This window comes from Sceloporus occidentalis, unplaced genomic scaffold (assembly GCF_023333645.1).
Source record: "Sceloporus occidentalis isolate IW3139 unplaced genomic scaffold, rSceOcc1.0.p SCAF_133, whole genome shotgun sequence".
NCBI lineage: Eukaryota > Metazoa > Chordata > Lepidosauria > Squamata > Phrynosomatidae > Sceloporus > Sceloporus occidentalis.
Window position 1 is genome coordinate 1,307,489 of NW_028317113.1, and position 20,859 is coordinate 1,328,347.

Below are 20,859 nucleotides of genomic sequence, written 5' to 3' on the forward strand. Positions count from 1 at the left end.
TGGCATACTGTTACACACAATAGTTTTTTAACCCCTTGCACCATCTATTTTTCCCCTTTTTCTCTGAACTTTACCTGCTTTACAGAACACAAACAGCAGAATCACCACTGCTAACTGGAAGTTTTTCTTGGTTCTTGAAGTCCATCTTTTTTCTGGAAATACCAAAAAGCCTCCTGGGAGTATCTGAAACAGATCCGACCTTGTGTTCTCTGGCTTGCCATAAGTAAGGTCTGGGGAAATGAATGAATAGTTTGAAAGAAGTCTGTCAGGGGTCAGACAGATAACGGACCCATAAAGGAACTCAACTTTCTTCACCCAAGATTCCAATTAACTCAGTGCAAACCCATAATGCTTTGCACAGTGTCTTTCAATATTGAACATCAAAAGAAACTTATTGGCCTGACCTCTTTTCTTGTAAATGGTGCAGTATGTAATGCTACTTAGTTTTTTTTTTTACAGCATAGTGTATTTTTCCTTGCCCTATATCTTCTACGCAGCAGCTTTGTGAAAAACATACAGACAGCATGCAAAAAAAATCTGTCCATTAAAAACCAGTAAGACACAGGATGTGTTTACATACTTGCACAATTAAACATACATGGTAAATTTAATTCCTGTTATCAACATAGCTACCAGGAGTTCAGAATTTGCCAGGACGGAAACAATCATGTCAAGTATTTGACTGTTCAGACAGTGCCCCAATTATATGGTCAGCTGGCAGATCGAGATGCATTATGTCTTTTGTTAAAGCCTGGGGTTTCTATGGGTGCAATATGTCCACATTGCAACTAGGAATTCCTTTCCCTCGGGGGTCCCACTAAGGTATTTTGAATGGTGGCATGCATGTAATGAATGGTGACATGGGCCTGCCTAATTAAACCCCACACATTCAAATATAACCATCTGTAGTTGATATGAAAACACCACCAGTACAATTCTGGCATGGCTTTTTGTTTTTTAATGAAGATATACTGTTTTTGCTTGATTATGAGACAAGGGGGTTTTTTTAGAGCAAATGCTCTGAAAAATGTCCCTCGTCTTATGTTTAAGGTCATCTTCTAATCAGACCTCAAATAGAAGTCTGACTACCAGACTAAAATCCAGATCCCCGCAGCGCTGCAGGGGATCCAGAGCCTCCTCTCCGGCAGCCTCTGCTGCTGCCCTGACTTCCTCTGGAAGGTTGTCTATGCGCATCCCATAGCCGGTGAGTGTTTGCGGGATGCACACAGCCAACCTCCGCTGCTGCTGGCACCTCCGCCGGGGCTTCTATGGAGGAGCACCAGAAGGTCATGTGATGCCGGCGCTCCATCATAGAAGCCCCGGCGGAAGTACTGGCCACCAGCAGCGGAGGTCTGCATCGCACAGACCTCCACCAGCTGCCCCACTAGACACCAGGGAGTCTGAACACGGGTCACAAGTAAAGGGATGCACTGGTAAGTCGGGGGGGCTAGAGTGGCATGGGGGGTTAAGAGTAGAATGGGGGGTTAAGAGTGGCATGGGGGTGGATTTCAATGGTTTTCAGTGGCACATAGGGGTTAAAATGCATGTCAGGGAGGCAGAGTAGTATATATGGTGTATAAGGCATATCTGGGGGCAGAGTGGCATATAAGGGGATATAAGACATATCTGGGAGGCAGAGTGGCAAATAGAGGATAATAGGGCATATCTGGGGCAGAGTGGTATATAAGGGGGTATAAGGCATATCTGGGGGGGGCAGATGTGCATAACTAGGGCAGAGTGGCAAATAAAAGGAAATAAAAACAAAAAATATATATTTTTTATTAAAGTAGTTTACATGTGAATTAATATTTACTAGTAAAACTTTTTTTTCCTATAGGGTAGTCTTATATTCAGGCTTTTTCTTTTTTTCCTAAATTAATATTCAAATTTTGGGAGGGGTCATCTTTTAATCAGGGTTGTCTTATAATTGAGCAAATACTGTATATCCTGAATGATTCCCTGTAAAAAACTCCTTTTTTAATCTGAAACAATTAAAAATATGTCTGAAACCCTTAGTGTAGAAGCCTTCTAATTTTATGTATGTATTCCCACTTACTGACAAATATATACCATTTATTTATGTATGCGCACTCATCTGCTTCTATGTAGGGAGAACATATGTAGATAGAAAGACTCAAACAAGAGATTAATACTGTTTTTATTTCAACCCATTAATTATTTGTCCTTTATATTTTAGAGACAGACACAAAATTAAATGACTCATGATCAGGCTAAAAGACCTACCTGAGGCTGTGATGGTTGGAAGCACTGCATTCTGGATTTGTTCACAAAGCCAGCAAATCCTTTAATAATATAGAGTTCAAATGCGGTGGTTTGTATGTGGAATCCTGTATTAACACAGTAATCTATAGATATATCTTCAACAGACCTGAGTCTTTACTTTATGCTGAAAAAGTTGACTTATCATTTTAAACGTCTTGCTCATAAGACTGATGGCAGCCAAGCCTGGAGCTTTTGGAGACCTATTATAGTAAAATATTTTAATTAAAAATTTTATATGGAGGTTTAATATAATTGTAAGACGTTCTAGACGTAGTGATGTCTGATCCAAAAACATTGAAATTATAACAGTAGCGTACCTAGCGGGGGGCGAGGTGGTCTGCCCCGGGTGCTGCTCATCAGAGGGGTGCCACCATGCCGGCACCCCTTTAGAGATGGACAGTAATGTCCGCCGCTAGAGCAGCACTGCAAGAGGAAGAACAAAGAGGAAGAGGTAGTGTAACAGGAAAAGTGATAGTGACAGAGGAAAGGTAAGAAAACATTCAGTGAGAGTGAGTGTGTGTGAATAGCATGGATGTGTAAGTGTATGCGGGGATAGAATGGCATAGAGAGGCTATTATGCCCAGGTTCCCAGGTTCCAGCATGTACTAGAAAAAAGACCTCATTGTGAGATTGAAACTTTTTTTTGTCTCAATAAATCTGCCTGACTCTGGAACTCTTGAGCCTTTATTTGCCTTCTGTACTAGCTGCCTGGGCATGATATACCGTATTGGCCCGAATATAGGCCGCACTTTTTCCCCCCACTTTAAGTCTTTAAAGTGGGGGTGCGGCCTATATTCGGGGTCTAGCGCCTGACGCCCGGGACATGCAGTCCCGGGCGCCGGGCAGGCAGCGGGGTGAGGATACAGATCCCCCGCAGCGGAGCAGGGGACCTGCATCCTACTCTCCGATGCGCTCAGACAGCCTCCCCTGCCAGCACTTCCCACGGGGGGAGTGCCGGCACGGGAGATTGTCTAAGCGCATCGCGCAGACGTTCACCGGCAGCGGCGATGTGCGTAAACAGCCCCCGCTGCCGGTACATCTGCACGATGTGCTTTAACAATCTCCCTTGCCAGGAATTCCCACGGGGGGAGTCCCGGCAAGGGAGATTTTAAAGCACATCTTGCAGACGTGCCGGCAGCGGAGGTCGTTTATGCTCGCATCGCCGCTGCCGGGGAACGTCTGCGCGAACAATCTTCCTTGCCGGTACTTCCCAAGTGCCGGCACCGGAAGTTGAATACGCGTTATGCGTAGATGTCCCCCGCCGGCCCCGCAAGACCCCATGGAGTCTGCACCGGTAAGTCTGGTGGGGGGGACATCTTGGGGACAGAGTGAAAGGATATCTCAGGGGGGGTAGAGTGGCAGCATATGTCGGGGGGGTAGAGTGGCAGCATATCTCGGGGGGGTAGAGTGGCAGCATATCTCGGGGGGTAGAGTGGCAGCATATCTCGGGGGGGGTAGGGTGGCGGCATATCTTGGGGGGGTAGAGTGGCAGCATATCTCGGAGGGGGGATAGAGTGGCAGCATATCTCAGGGTGGGTTAGAGTGTCAGCATATTTCGGGGGGTAGAGTGGCAGCATATCTCGAGGGGATAGAGTGGCAGCATATCTGGGGGGGTACATCTTCGGGACAGAGTGGCAGCATATCTCGGGGGGGCAGAAGCCTTTTTCTTTAAAAAAGCACCTAACTTTTAGGGTGCGGCCTATATTTGGGTGCGGCCTATATCCGAGCCAATACGGTATATATGCTTGCCTCAGTATATAGTTATAGGTGTAATGCTGTACCACCGTCAATGTGTGCCTCAGTATATAGGGATAGGTGTTATGCTGTACCACCGTCAATGTGTGCCTCAGTATATAGTGATAACACTTATGCTGTACCACCGTCAATGTCTGCCTCAGGAGCTATGCAGTTTTAGTGTGTGTGTGGGGGGGGTGACACATACAGGATCCACCCCAGGTGCCAAACACTCTAGGTATGCCCCTGGTAGGGTTAATGTTATCAAGTAGAAATTCAGAGATGGGTACCTTTACAGTATCTTTTTATGATTAGAACATATATAGTATAGTATATATGTGTACTCAGTTTCACGTGATGCATCCAGGCTTTGTTTACCTGCATGTAGTAATGCTTTATATTAAATGCATGAATAGATCTGTGGGCAGAGATTAATATTTTTCCTGATACAGTTTGAAATCACCCTCACAATTAATGGCTGATAAATAAGTAAACAATCAGCTAAGCCCTTCCACCTCTCTTTGAACAGTCTTCAATAACAAGCTCAGTGGCTCATCCCCTCTTGGAAAGCAAAATTCAATGACGTTTATCTCCGCAACACAGCGCCTGCGTTATAGTTGTCAGTGTGCTACTGTTTGTCGATTTCAAAGCACCCTTGATTCCAGTCTTGCAGAGACATTGGAAAAAAAGGCAGATCATAGGCCTCTGTTTAATTTACTGCCACTTCTGCTTATCTGGAAGACAATTTTCTTGTGATATATGTAGGACATTAAATTACAGAACCTTTCTGCTGCTGCAAAAACCATTATATTTGAACAGGATAAAATAAAGCAATTTGTTTGGTGTCATCATCACAACCTCTAAAAGGTTGTGATTTTTTTTACCTTGCAAAAGACATGCAATAGCTAGACACGACTTATTTATATAGTCTAAATAATAATAATAATAATATTATTATTAAGTATTATTTACCGATTTAAATAGCACAGTCATATTCTACAACTATGTAAGTAGATAAACAGGGCATTACAAGTAGTGTATCACATAACAGTTTGAATTTAGATAAAAAAGTGAAGATTGACCTGTTCAAAAAAGTTTACTATCAAGAAGGAGGAAGGATAATCCAGGAGTAGGCAGGACAATCGAAAAGGACATGAGGAATAGAATAATGATAGAAATCACTCTAAAAACATAAAATCATATTATATACAATAAATCAAGGTGTAGAAAGCTATATGGAGGTATGGACTCTATAATTGCAGAGATGATATCATTGCATCCTGAAATATACATGTATATTTTTTTGTCAACTAATATTTAAAAAAAAAAATAGTTCAAGTACATTCAATGTTTATCAATTATTTTATGTTGAGTTGCAGTGAATGTGAAATTGCGTACCTTTGCTGAATTACCTACTGAATATGACCTCTCTGTAAGGGTTCTAAATTAAGTGTATATATATTGTACAAATGTGTATTTCATACTTAAAATTAAAGTGCATACTCTTTATTCCATTGTTTATGTGTCCGTACTTCTTTTTTTCATATAATAATTGCTACATTCTCTAATACTTCTGTCAACAGGTGTCTCCAGATACTGTGGAGTTACCTCGGCTATGATAATCACACAACCATAGGAAGACTCCTTTTTACTTAGGATTATTAGGAATCATGTACAATTACATGCTGACTGTCCCTTAAATGCTGCCTGATAACGATTTGTTTGCAACTACCTTGCAAAAAGGGCTTTGAGCATTTTTAAGTTTAATCTTTTGATTTTAGTCCAATTTATGTGCACCTAACTGCGATTCAAGACGCCATTAGTTTAATCTATTTATAATGTATTGTAACTGAACGTCCTTTGAAACACAAGGAGTTAGTCAGAGATCTTTCAGAGTCACTTGTCTTCTAGGGTAAAAAGCCAATTCCAGATCCAGATAGAATTTAAATATTTATTTTCTTCAAATCAAAACACGCCAAACAAAATAAATCCAGCAGCTCTCCTGGCTGGCAATAAGAAGAGCCAGTGAATTGAACCAAGCTGGGCTTTTTAAACCCTCCTGATTAGACCAGGTGAGCTATACTTGGTCACCTGTAAATCCTGGTCTGGATTTTAAAAGCTGTTGGAGCACCAGCCCACCCTGCTGTTCTGGATACTCCACCCCAGGGACCCATTACACAATTTACAAGTCACTTCCTATATTGTAGTTTTTTATTGTGCTTCTCTTTCCCTGGGGCTTTAATTTTACATATAAGGACACACAAAATTAGCCAAAGTAGGGCGTATATACCGCCCATCCACTACTGTACCGGCCTTTCTGTCACAGTATCTAAAACTCTCAGGCTTAGGGAATATGTTGACTTGCCAGATTTGGTTTCCTTGGACTCTTGCTCACTTTCTTATTCTGCCAAAACCAAAACGTTCACAAGCCAGAGTTTGGCACTTCCATTAAGCTGAACAGCTGCTAGTTAAAGTGGCACAACAGAGACAGCTGCATATATGTTTTTTCATATTGTTTTCCAGGCCCAGATTGGTCATCTGGCACACCAGGCAAATGTCCTGCGAGCCACTGACCATCGCTACCCCATACTCAACCAATCTAAGGCTCTAATGGCAGATTGGGTGCTGTAGCGTGCAGCCACTGGCTGGATATGGCCAGCTACTTGCCACTTGAGACTAAAACCATAGTGTGCAGCCATGCAAATTTCTGGGAAAACTAGAATAGTTCCGAAAATGCACTAAATGTGATTTACGGCATTAAAATTACATCATACATTGTTCTGAAATTATTTTACTTGAAATGTCAGCAGTCAAAGAGGAGACAATTTTAACTTAACTATTTCAATTACCCTTGTTGTGGAGTTAGATAAGAAGCTAATGTTGTTGTTTTTTTAATATAGCCATTCCAAATGTAGAAAATGTCCCTCAACTCTTGTTGCAACCACATATGTAAATGTATATTTGTTAGGTATATGTTAAACCATCTTATTTAGTAGTCTGTTGCTTTCAAGGCCGGCCTTAGGGGTGTGCGAGCTGCGCCGAGGTGGCAGGCAGCAGGAAGAGGAGGAGAGAAAGGGGCGCCGAGTGGTCGCACATGAAAAATTTTTAGCAACCGCTCTGCCCCCTTTTCTCCTCTGCTCCTTACCGATGCCCTGACTGCGGTGGTTGGAGCTCGAGGCCTTGATTGCGGTACGGTGCTTCTTGATGAGGCCTTGTGCTTTCACCGCAGGACTTCACCAGGGTAAGTAAACAGTGCAAAGGGGGGTAGATAGTAAGAAGGGGGGGAGAGGGGGTAGATAGTAAGAAGGGGGAAGAGGGGGTAGATAGTAAGAAGGGGGGAGAGGGGGTAGATAGTGAGAAGGGGAGGAAGTTGTGAGAAAGGAAGGAGAGGGGGTAGATAGAAGGGTGAAGAGATCGTGAGAAAGGGGGTTAGTAAGAATCTTGAAAGGAAGAGTAAGAATGAGTAAGATAATGAAGTAATGTGTGGATGAATTGTGTGAATGAGTGAGAGAATGAATGAAGTAATGTGTGGATGAATTGTGTGAATGGGTGAGAGCATCAATGAATTAATGTTTGGATGAATTGTGTGAATGGGTGAGATAAATTAATTCATGTCTGTGTGAACTGTGCGAATGTGGGAGATAATGAATGAATTAATATGTGGATGAAGTGCGTGAAAGTATAAATTAATGTCTGGATCAATTGTGTGAATGAGAGAGAATTAATGAACGAATGTGTGGATAAACTGTGTGTATGAATTAGAGAAAGAATGAAGTAATGTGTGGATGAATGGTGAGAATGAATTGTGAGACTGCATTAATGAATATATGTAAATGATTTGTGTGAATGAGTGAGAGTATGAATAATTGTGTGAATGAATTTTGTAAATGACAGAGTGAATGAATGAGTGACTGTATGAGTGTTTTGTGTGTATCATAGATGTATAAGTGATTTGGGGAAATGCAAAGATGACACAAGCAGGGTGTGTGAGCTTTAGGGACCAAGATGGCATGAGCGGGGTGTTTATGGGACAAAGATGGCACAGGTAGGGTGCTTATGGGACAAAGATGGCACAGGGTGGGCTGTTTGAGGACAAAGATGTCTTATGCTGGGCTGTTTGGGGACAAAAATGGCTCAGGCTGGGCTGTAATTTGTGTTTGTAATCTGGGTGCTGGTCAAGTTCTATGTGGACACCAGGGCTGGCTTTGGGGTGTGCAACCTGTGGCCTATGCCTGTAATTTAGTTTTTTTTTAATCTATACCTTTAATGCTGGGTTTATATGTGATTTCCAGTTGATCTATACCTGCAAAGCTGAGTTTGTGTGTTATTATGTTGATCTGTATCTGATATGCTGTTTCCATGCATTATTTATGTATACCTGGGTTTACCAGTGTTTCCAGTTATATATTATTGTACCTGTTTGCACTTGCACATCAATAATCTCCAATTAAAACTAGTTGTTACAAACATTTTTTCCCTTTCTTTTTTGTCGAGGGGGGCACCAGAGAAGTAGTCTGCACAGGGCGCCTGAACACCTAAGGCCAGACCTGGTTGCCTTTATCCGTCTGTATGCCTCCTTTCGTCCTTTATGCTGTGGGATAGGAGTTACCATGCAATTAAAAAAAAAATAGATGCAATTAAAAAAATCACTAGCTATTCCCGTACAATAAAATTCACCCAAAGGGTAGCACCACCAGAAAAGGAATGAGACTTTGTCTTTTATGCCATCCAGCAAAGATTAGTGAAGCTATCATATCCTGAGCTTCTCAGAAGGGGATCACTCAAATAATCTTAACCAATGCCAGATAAAAGAAGAGAGTGATGCATCTGGGCTAGAGGACAGGAGATTGCAAAATGGTTTATACATATACTCTCATGCAACAGATGCACCAGTTGTTGAGAAGGTTTATTGCAATACTCTATTAGGGAAACAATGCAATTTATGTGCCACCAGCTCATGGAAATATATACCCATGCTCAAAAGCAACTGCTGGCTTTTTAAAAAAAACTGTTTTGAGGGATAGCACTTTCCATTAGTGATGTCCGGATCATGAACGAATCGTTCATTTGATCCGGTTGTTTTTAGTGATCCGGATGAATCGGTTCACTAGACTGAACGATTCATTTGTAGCGGTTCAGTCTGTGAATCATGCAGCTGTAACCTGATCCTAGAGCTGTGAGTCATCTGCAGAGCACTCAGACACAGACTCTGGGGTCAGGTTACAGCTCATTAATTCACAGAGGAACGATGACTCATAGAGTCAGAGAGTCGTTCAAAGAGTCGAATGATCCGAAGAGTCGAATGATCCGAAGATTCAAATGATCCGAAGATTCAAATGATTCAAATGATTCGAATCTTACAGGGATCCGGATCTTACAAGGAACCGAATCTTACAGAGATTCGAATCATTCAGAGAATATTACTGATACCATACTTTTATAAATAAATACATTAATAATGTTCACACTGCCCCCAGGATTTAGATTCCCCTGAGTTTGCCCCCCTTTACCTATAACTGCACCTACAGTTAACTTTATTAAATTAATTAAATTAACCCTCAGTCATCAGCATAAAATTAACCCTTATACCCCATCAACCATAACTGCCCCTGAAATTAACCCTAAAGACCCCATTAACCATAACGGCCCCTGAAATTAACCCTAAATACTCCATTAACCATAACTGCCCCTAAATTAATTGCATGTACTCCAGATAAATTACCTAATAAATTGGTATGGTTCATGGGGTCTTTAGTGTTAATTTGGGGGCAGTTATGCTTAATGGGGTGTTTAGGGATAATTTAGGGGCAGCTATGCTTAATGGGGTCTTTAGTGTTAATTTAGGGGCAGTTATGCTTAATGAGGTGTTTAGGGTTAATTTGGGGGCAGTTATGCTTAATGGGGTCTTTAGTGTTAATTTAGGGGCAGTTATGCTTAATGAGGTGTTTAGGGTTAATTTGGGGGTAGTTATGCTTAATGGGGTCTTTAGTGTTAATTTAGGGGCAGTTATGCTTAATGAGGTGTTTAGGGTTAATTTGGGGGCAGTTATGCTTAATGGGGTCTTTAGTGTTAATTTAGGGGCAGTTATGGTTAATGGGGTGTTAAGGGTTAATTTTAGGGGCAGTCATGGTTGATGGGGTGTTTAGGGTTAATTTAATGGTGAGGGTTAATTTAATTAATTTAATAAAGTTAGCTTAAGGTGCAGTTGCAGGTAAAGGGGAATGTAAATCCTGGGGGCAGTGATTATTAATGTATTATTTATAACAGTATGGTGACATTCTCTGAATGATTAGAATGCCAATGAAGGCAGAGAGTCGTTCAAAGATCCGGATCTTACAATGATCCGGATCTTACAATGATCCGGATCTTACAGTGATCCGGATCACTGTAAGATTCGGATCCCTGTAAGATCCGAATCTTTGAACGACTCTCTGCCTTCATTGACATCACTGGAGGCAGGGGGGAGGATTCATAATGAAAGGGGCGGGGCCAATCGTTAGTGTGCCTGCACAGAGTTACTGGAAAACAGTAACTCCGTGCAGGCACACTGAGTGATCCGAAGATCCTGATCATGAATCGGATCATTTCAGTGAACGAATCGAAATGATCCGATCCACTTTAATGATCCGAACTTCCCATCACTACTTTCTATTGGTAAAAGAAGAGGACTTGATTGGACTATATAGAGTTTAAGGGATAAGCCATGATTTTCTTTGTTTTATTTTTTCTTCCATCCCAAAGAATAGTGTACCCCCCTACCCTATGCTGTGATGTTGTATGTAATCTATTACTTTTTTATAAAAATTTGTATATGCGCAATCTGTGTAAAATGGGCTTAAACTTGCATTTCATCTTAAACTCTTAACTTGCATTTATAACTTCCACACATTTGTGAATAGGCAAATATAAATGTCAGTTGGCAATAGTGAGTGTGTGAGTTTGACAGTTAAAATTTGTAGTAACAATCTCCCCATGACTGCCAACTCCCATTTACCTTTCATGAAGAAACAAAATGACTTAAATGAATAAAAAAAGACTTGCCGTCTTAAACATTGAAATAAACACACATACACACCAGTTTCTGCATTAGTAAAATTGCAAGTCTATATATTTTAACTTTGGGTTCACATATCACATCTATAACTTAAATTTTAAATTTTTAATATAATGTTTTAATTTAACTCCTTTTATAACCAGTGCAGAAAACATTAAAATTTGACATTCATTTTCTGCAGGTGTGGTCTGAGATGTTTTAAGAGTTGAAGAATAATTGTGCAAACACTAAGAAATCTAATAGTAAATATCACATACATCGCATTTATAATACTTCATGAGGACTCTGTGTCACATTAGCATTGAGCTCTCCTTGTATTAGGACATTAGACACCTGGGGCCCTAAGTAGTTGCTTAATGTCTTTATAGGGTAGCACCACTGCTGACTTCCTTTTCCTTTTTTTATAGAAACAAATTATAATAACTGAATAAGAATCCCAAAATGATAAATCAACAATAAGCCACACCTGCACTTGAATTAGAACTACAATTTAACATAATGCCTCTTCTTTCAGCAGATCGGTAAGCATTCATAGTTATCCTTTTCTGTTTTTCTGATATATTCTGTATGCAAAGACTTACTGCTGCTCTCTTTTTATGACATCTGCACACATTAATATTCAGCACAGTGCCTCACAAGGCATTTTCTGAGTATTTTTATCAATACAAACTATGAAAAAAATATGTTAAAAGTCAAGTGAAGTAAATAATACAAAAAGTTAAAAAATGCTTCCCTTTTTCTATTGAGAGACCCAAACCTCAAAATTATAGAATGCTTTAACCCCTTCATGACAAAGCTCACAACGCATTGTTTTTAATGGGTTTAAGGCCTACCCATTGTCCTTAAGGGGTTAAACAATCATCTAAAAGGTAATTTCCTGAGCTGTAGGAAGTTTTTTGGTTGATCCAGTAATATCTTCCTCCTCTTCACGGATCAAATTGCTATATTTGTCCCTTTTTGTGGGACAGGGAACCACATCGTTTTCCAATGCATTAAGGCCTGTTTTTACTTTCATTTTATTTTTCTATTATGATAGTATATTTTCTTCATTTTTAATTTAATTACTATATATTGGGTTTGCATTTCTTTTAAGCTTTCACTTGAGCTTCCTCTGCTTTTCTCCTAGGCTGACTAGGCTAAGGACTGCAGTTCCAGGGTAGCATCAGCCCCTCTGCTGCATAACTAGCACGCCACTTTTTCTTGGGCCTTTTGGGCATATTAGATATGTCCCTTGTAACGAGCCTAAACAGACTATTGAACACTGTACCTAACCGGCACAGCCTCCATATTGACTTTACTCCGCCCCATAGATGCGGTGTGTTGGGATATGATGTAATATCTCAGCACTTTGCATTGTAAATGGTGGCCGTGGAGGTAAGTGGTACTGAGGTGATGGGGCACTGCCCTGGGTCAGGCATAGGGCAGTGTCCAACTAAGACATGCCTATGGTTGCAGCTTTAGCTTCCATTTTTCCAAGCCAGCATCTTCAGAAAAATGATTATATTTCTGCTTGGTTATAGCAGTAAATTAGACTATAAATCAGATTTCCAGCATAGTGATTCCTGATGGAAAAACTTGTGAACAATTCTTGTGCGTAAGAATAGGAGACTCCAAGACTTATTAGTTAAGTAGTAGGCCCTTTGAATCTGTTATCCTTTTATTATCGCGCATACACAGGATGATGGTTAAAGTATTACTAGATCATATTTTGATATGTGTTGATTTGGATCATAATTTAAGTGCACACAGGTGAGTCCTAAGTTTACATGTTCAATAACAAGGCAATATACGTAAACAGGAAAACTAAACCCTGATCTGACAGGGTGGATCTAGTCACAGAGCAAGATGGCGGCGTGAAGTGAGAGCTCTGGCTAAATAGGGCACCTAAAAGAAAAAAAATATAAAAACAACAAAAAAAATGTTGCATAAATGAGTGGAACTGAGTGCAGGCAAAATAAATGAGTATTTTGCAGCTTAAATGCTGAAACAGACTGGAGTGGCCGATGCGAAACAACACCTCAGATTAAAGATGTCAGGAGACATAGATGAGAATTAATTTTTTGAGTGGACAAATGATCCATAGGATACTGTAACTACAATTCAGCTAAACGAGCTCTTGACTAAAATGAAGGACTAGCTCAGAGAAAGGATCAGACAAAATAGGGAAAGCAATAGCCAATTTAAGAACTGACACTCGGGCTATAGGATATAGAATCAGCTCTGTTGAACAGAAGCTGGATGAAATAGTACTTGCTCGTAATGTAATGGTAGAGCACCATGCTTCTTTGCAAGAAGACGTGGAACACATCCATACCGACCTGGGGGGTTACTTCAGAAGGAACAACTTGAGAATAAGTTTATAAGGCATTACAGTGGAGGTTCAAATGGGATCCCTTAAAGATTTTTGTTGGCAGACCATGTCCTGATCAATATAATATAATATTGGAAGAATGATATCCGATTGAGGGCTCATCCAGCTTTTTCAGGTTATATCAGTGTGACTTGTTGAGATTAGTTAATGCACATAAGAAGGTGAGAATATCAGCAAAGATTTAGTTGTTGTCAGGTGGCCTGGGAGGGTCAGCTATCCTAGATTTAAGATACAATTATCAAGAGGCTTTATTAACTCATTAATGTTTCAGGCCCCTGATTAAAGGGTTGACTTTGTACTTGTTTTGTAAAGAGGGGAGGTTTAAAAGTTAGAACATAGTTAACTTACTTAAAATGAAGATTTCCCCGGTCAGATTTTATATTACTAAAACCTGATTTCATGTTGATTTGTGTTAATACAAAATCTGCCTCAAAGCAATTGAAACACATTTTCAGTACTTCCAAATGTATTCTAATCATAATCATTAATATTGCACTTTAAAGAAACATTATTACTAGGGTCTTTGAGGATCACAGATACCAACCAACTTAAACACATAACATACATATTCTCATATTCTCAGGAGAAATTGGAATAGTTATATTCCCATAATGAGAGGAATTTATCATTGATGAAAAAGAACATTTGCAAAAACAAAAAAACACTTTAAAATGCCACAAAACTTTAAACGTCTAAAACATTATTTTTTGGATAATAGCAGCTTGTAAACTAAATGTTCCAGGTCACCTGTCTTTGTAAAACTTTTTAAAAGAATAAAACAAGTAGTCCAGTACCATGGCAAGGTGTTCATTCATGACTAACATAGGTTCCTGTCTAAGAGAGTGAGAATATCTAAAACTCTATGCATTATATTCTCAGAGGCTGTTGGTCATCGTGTTCTTTGGTGCTAGGTTAGGGTACTTAACCATACATATATAACATAACGGATAGCCACCACATCCATCGCAAGAGGATGTGTATATATGGTAGAGGCCTCTGAGGGCCAGGCTGTTTTAAAAATTAGATTTTGTCTTTATAAGCTCTAACTTCTGTTGGAATTTCTGCTTGTGATGGTTGGTACCAGGTTTTGCTCTAAGTTCTTAACAATCCGACCAATGCCTTTTGGCTTAAAGCATGAACCATCTCACTATACTGCTAGCAATTTACTCAAATTATGTGCTTATCAATTCTGCATGACATAAACTAATAACTTTATTGATATTGGCCAGAAGATTTACTAAGGTATGTAACATGCATAGTAAAATATGTTAATCAAATTTTATCAGTGATCCATCTCTTATTTTTCCTTGTGCACTAATAAAACTCACCTGCTTTATCATTAAACATTGTGGCTTGAATTCTTTAAGCTTCGACATAACCTCATGAAATAGATGAGTTCTAATGTGTTTGTAAATTATCTACATAAAGGTGCCTAGGTTTGCATACATAACAACTTATGATAATACATATTTTTGGTACACATTCTCTTTGCCATCTACATTATAATATAATTTTTTATAATTTCTAATGGATACTTGTGGGTCTATTCACAAAGAAATTGAGTGATCAGCCAACCTAAAGGTTAACTGGACTGACTAGACTTGAATGCAGTCGATGCGTTATGCCCTTGCTAACAGCCTCAAAATTCCTGTGACTTTAAGTTTTGAAACTCAGAGGTGAGGCCATACAGAAGCCATTGTTAGAAACCTGTATTGGTTTACTTTTGAAATCAAAGGGCCCAATTCAACTCTGTGGCAGTACACCATAACTCCATTACTATATACTGAGATAGACATTGACAGTGGTACAGGATGACTTCCATCATCACTCCCACATTCTAACTCACTCTTTCACACTCTTACCCATGCTTTCTCACAGAATCACTATCTCACACACTTATTCACTTTCACACATTCTCACTCTCTTTCTCAATGTCTCCCTACCTCTGTCAGCAGTTTTGCACCCCTGTCTCCTTTCCTGTAGCTCTGATTCTTCTCTTGCCTCTTCTTCTGTCTTCATCCACTTCTCCTCAGTATCCGCTCTGTTGACTAGGCTATCTGGAGCACTTGCGCATAAGGGAGGAACCTCTGCTCACCACCTGGGCAGCCACTCCTCATTCCTCCAATGCTCCCCACTACACAAAAATATATTTTACCTATGCAGGTATTGGCTTTAAGGGGCTTATTACTGGCTGTAAAATTCTGACCGAGTGGCAACCCTACTGTTAATGCTTTACCTTATTCTGTTGAGGTCTAACCTTTGGACTATTACAGCAAAATTGTGTATGATTACATGAGATGAAAGGACATACAAAAGTATGTACTATACCATCCTATTGCCTTGATTATAGGATGCACCCGATTATAGGCCACACCCTTAAAGTTTGGTGCTATTCTAAAGAAGACAAAATACAGATGAGTGGAATGGTAAAACAGTATTTTATCTAATGAACAGGAATACATGTATCTTAACATATTTGGTATCTATTATGCAGTTAGTCAACATAAGTTATGTACAAACAGAAACTTGGAAAGCCAGTAGCCATTTTAACTGCAAGTCCCGGGCATCAGGCGATACGAATTGCACATCCCTGCGCTAAACCCTGATTATAGGCCGCACCCCCACTTTAAAGACTTAAAGTGGGGCCTATAATCGAGCCAATACGGTGTATACACTGTGTAGACAATATATATATACATTGCATTCTAAATACATAGACACTAAAATATAGTTGGTTCTCCCTTTTGCAACTATAAAAGCTTAAACTCTTCTGGGATGGCTTTCCACAAGATTTTGGAGTTTCTGTGGGAATATTTGCCCATTCATCCAGCAAAGCATTTGTGAGGTCAGACACTGATATTGGACGAAATGGCTTGTCTCAAAACACCAAAGGTGTTCGAATGGGGTTGAGGTCAGGCTTCTGTGCGGATGATTCAAGTTCTTCCACACCAAACTCATTCAACCATGTATTTATGGTCCTTAATTTGTGCACTGGAGCACAGTAATGCTGGAATAGAAAAGGACTTTCTGCAGACTGTTACCACAAAGTTGGAAGCATAGCATTGCCCAAAATGTCTTGGTATGCTGAAGGGGACACACATTTTTTTCATAATTATAATAGTAGAATTGTAAAAAAAATGATCTAGTGCTAAAATTATCACAGTCATTTCAACTGACAAGATGTTTCTCCTGTGAAATTAATGTGCATTTTCCATAATAAGGGTTTTCAAGAAGCTTCTCAGGAGATATTGGGTAATTTTTCCCCAGCCCAATGGCAGATCTGGGCCTGACAAGCAAACTAACTGATGTGGAATAGGATCCTAGAGGCAAAACTCAGTTATTAATAGATTATTAAAAATGTAGTTCTGTAGTCCTGTACTGTAATGAATCTTGTTTTGCCCAGGTAATGCAAGTCAGTTTTTCTGACTTAAGATCAGTTCTGTTTTCTCCTGAGGAGACATTACTCCAACAAATGAACCAGATCTATATTTACTTACACATTAATATTAAAAAAGACCATCTTTGAGCATCTGAGGCCTATGGGCATATTTTCAGGCTCATGTATACAAATTAAGATTAGTATGCTTTCAATTTGCCATTGTTTCGATGGCGAGGGGTCAGTTAGTTCTTTGGTGCAGACAGTTGTACACTTCAAGTCACAATTTCATGTAGAGAACAGATGTTATACAAGTGTGTGTGGGATAGTACATTGCATGCAGATTTTCTTGGCATGACTGAATGCACTTGTGTTAGTATCCTAAAGGCCCACATCTTGAAACAGTTCAATCCAATTTAGAAGTATGCCAGATGCAATTATGATTGTTTTCTTGGAGTTATTACCGTATTTGCTCGATTATAGGACGACCCCAAAATCTAAATATTAATTTAGGAAAAAAAGAAAAAGCCTGAATATAGAGCATTTGCTCTGAAAAAAACTTGTCTTATAATTGGGCAAATACGGTACTTTATCTATCAATAAAGAAGATAATCTAAAGAAGCGAGATAATTTCATGGTCATGTAAATCTGGGAACCATTCAACAATTCTATGTACTTTAATGCAAATGATAGTGTCATCTTTAAAGTAATATTTATTTATTTTTCACAAATGCAAGGATTAAATCATCAGAATCCTCCTTGTTCATGTGTTTACCTCACAACCATACCGGCTGCTCCTCCACTGTCCCTTTTACAGGCAGTGGGGATCATGGGTTGGGGCTACATCACAAGCTCATGTGATATTTACAGGGTGTCTAATGAGGACATAAGTGTGTAATTGTGGGGCCAAATAATAACCCGGATAGAGGTATCAATCAGAACTCTCTTTAAAACACAAAGTTCTGGTTTATACATAAAATAATGTTTCAGGCACTTGCATAGTAGCCATGTGTGTCACTGCCACAACAATGCGGCCACTTTGCAATGTGGGCCAGTGCCTGATAGTGCCTCTCCATGTACCTTTATTTTCACTGTGGCCACCAGCAGGCAAAAACATGAGCTACTGTGCAGCTGCATATATCCAGCAGGTGGCAATGTGCATGGAATTTTTCAGCAACTGGTCAGTGTTCCTCTACTGTAATGATCTGCTTCTCCTTCCATCACCCTTACAACGATAAGCAGGCCAACAACAGAAACAAAGTAGCATAAGTGGGAAGAATAACCATGCCTAATGTTTCAGGCACTTACATGTGCTTCACTGCAACAACAACAACGTGGCCACTTTGCAAGTGCCACATGGTTCCTTGTCATGTAAGATGGGTGGCCACACCCACAGTACCACCCACTCATGCTTACAGCCCAGCCCACTCCTACTCTAGTCTCACACACTCCCTTCTCTAGCCACACCCCCAATATAGGTGTCCCTATTTGGACATCTGAAATGTTTGGGATACATGTTAACAGTTTTCATACTTCCTGGTGCAAGTCTTATCCTGATTTTCCTACACACAATAAGTTCATATTTAGTATTAACTTATATGGTCTTTTACCGTTAGCATATCAATTTACCTCAATGTAGGCTATCACCCAGAGCCTCTGTTTCTATGTTATTTTTTTGTGGTATACCCAATATCTCACACAGTCCAAATTTCCTCATTCTGCCCCAGATAAGCAGTAATATCCTTTAGTTTTTACTTTTGCAAAGTTGTCCTCTGGAACTAGGTTAGCAACCTTGCGTGAACCAACTTAGTGCTGCATTTAGCACGAGAATTATATTAAAACTAGAAAATAAATATGCACTTTTCTACTCTATAACCATAGAAAACAATTCACTGCCAATAATGAAAACATTTCTCAGTCTACTAGATGAACAATTCTTCATTAACAAAGATAGAAAATGCCACACAATGAATATGTTCTTATTAAGTGCAGTGACTGGCCTAGCAGCAAAAACACACTGACACTTGCATGTATCTCCCACTCCACCATCAATTCTACATCACTGATTACAGGTGAAAGCTTTTTTTCATTTCTCTAATTTAATGAGATTTTCTGATGGCAATTTGCATAGTTCCAGTACAAAATATCCTTTCAGAATACCTCATCAGTAAGATTTAATTGCTATTTTGTCTCATTTTTAGCACAAGGTAGTTCTGACTTTCAGCAAGTTTTTAAATTTTGAAACTTCAAAGCAGTATGAATATTTAAACTTCTCCTATGCGAGTAAGAGAATCATGTTTTGTGTTCTGTAATTTTCTCCTGTAGAGAAAGATCTCATTGTTATTGCATGTTCATATAAAATGTACGACAAACACTTCCTTTAAAGTGGAACTGTCGATGTCTCTTTTTTTAGCAATAGAGAATGAAGTCATTGAGAATATCCATAGCTTGTTTTGGAGATATTTAATTTAAAAGTTCACCTCAAGGAAGCTAAGACTGGGAGGAACTTGTAGCTGAGTGAGCAGTATCTAGGCTGGGACTGGCCATCCTCACATCAATGGCAAATACCCAGTGGACCAGTGCCTGATGGTGCCTTCATGTACCTTTTTTGCCACTGTGGCCACCAGCAGGCAAAAACATGAGAACCTATTGTGCAGATCCATATATCCAGCAGGTGGCAATGTGCATGGCATTGTTCAGCAACTGGTCAATGTGTGAAAGCTGAATTTAATCCTCAGTATGTTCCTGGAGTTATCTAATCAATTTCCTCTACTGAAATGATCTGCTTCTCCTTCCAACGCCCTTCCAACGATAAGCAAGTCAACAACAGAAACAAAGTAGCATAAGTGGGAAGAATAACCATACACATTCACACAATAGGATGTTAAAAGGGGAACTGTCACATCACAACTTTCAGCCAAAATGAGGCATTTTCATACGTTTATCTACTGTATAGATATAATAAAACGTTGCATTTTGGGAAATCTAATTTAAGTATTCTTTACTGGGCGGTGGGCAAAAATTTACCATGTTTTAGTGTTTATTGGCAAGGCACACAATTATGCATCTGATATTGGTACTCAGTAACAACAGAGTTCCCAAACAACTTCCCTTAGGAAGATTGCCATTGGCTGATTGTTGCTGATGTCATTAGCAGATATTTTTGAATGCTGTTTACATGGACGAAATGCCCTGTGGCAGTAATAAAGAGATGAATAATTCAATGATTTTGATTAGTTGAAAAATATTTCTGACAGTGCTTAGTGAAGTCTCCAGCTGTGATACTGGATTATACATTTTTCAAACACCAGAAACCTGTACTCTTGGGAATTCTAGAAAATAATTGAGAATAATTGCATTAACCTGTTCAGAGTTTATTAGAAATTAAACAAACAAAATACATAGAAGTGCATTGTATGGTAAAAAAAAAATACTTTGATGGCATCCTACACACAAATATCTATGCATAATGAAACTCAGTTTGCTGAACAGAAAATGTGCCCTTTCTCCTTGCCACAAAATTAGTAAACAGGAATTTGGTAAATTATGTATTATGGTCAAAGGATTTGCAAAAGGGGGTTAAATGTGCTGTAGTATTATTAGGTATAAATATTACTGAAGGAAATTCAGAAAATGTTGACCTAGCACATTAATGCTTATGGTATTTCACATAATTTCTAGGCTATGTAGTCTATGAGCTGCAAAGTATTAATGAACATTGATCTAGAATAATGGGAACAAATAGATTAACAACAAATACAGTTTCCTAAAATAAAAAATATAAGGTGACCCATCACTCTTCTCCCTTTGATCATGGATAGCTTGGGTTCAATAAAGTACAATGTATGCTGAGATTCATACATAACCTGACTTTAAGGAAAAGACACGATATCCCATTACTCAAAACATCATTTGCTATGTTGTTATAAAATAAATAAATAGTCAAATTGGTATGACACTGATGCATCAATAAACAGCACTGGTCATGAAATACTACATGATGTTAATGTTATTGGACTGCATTTTCCCCCAAACTATGTA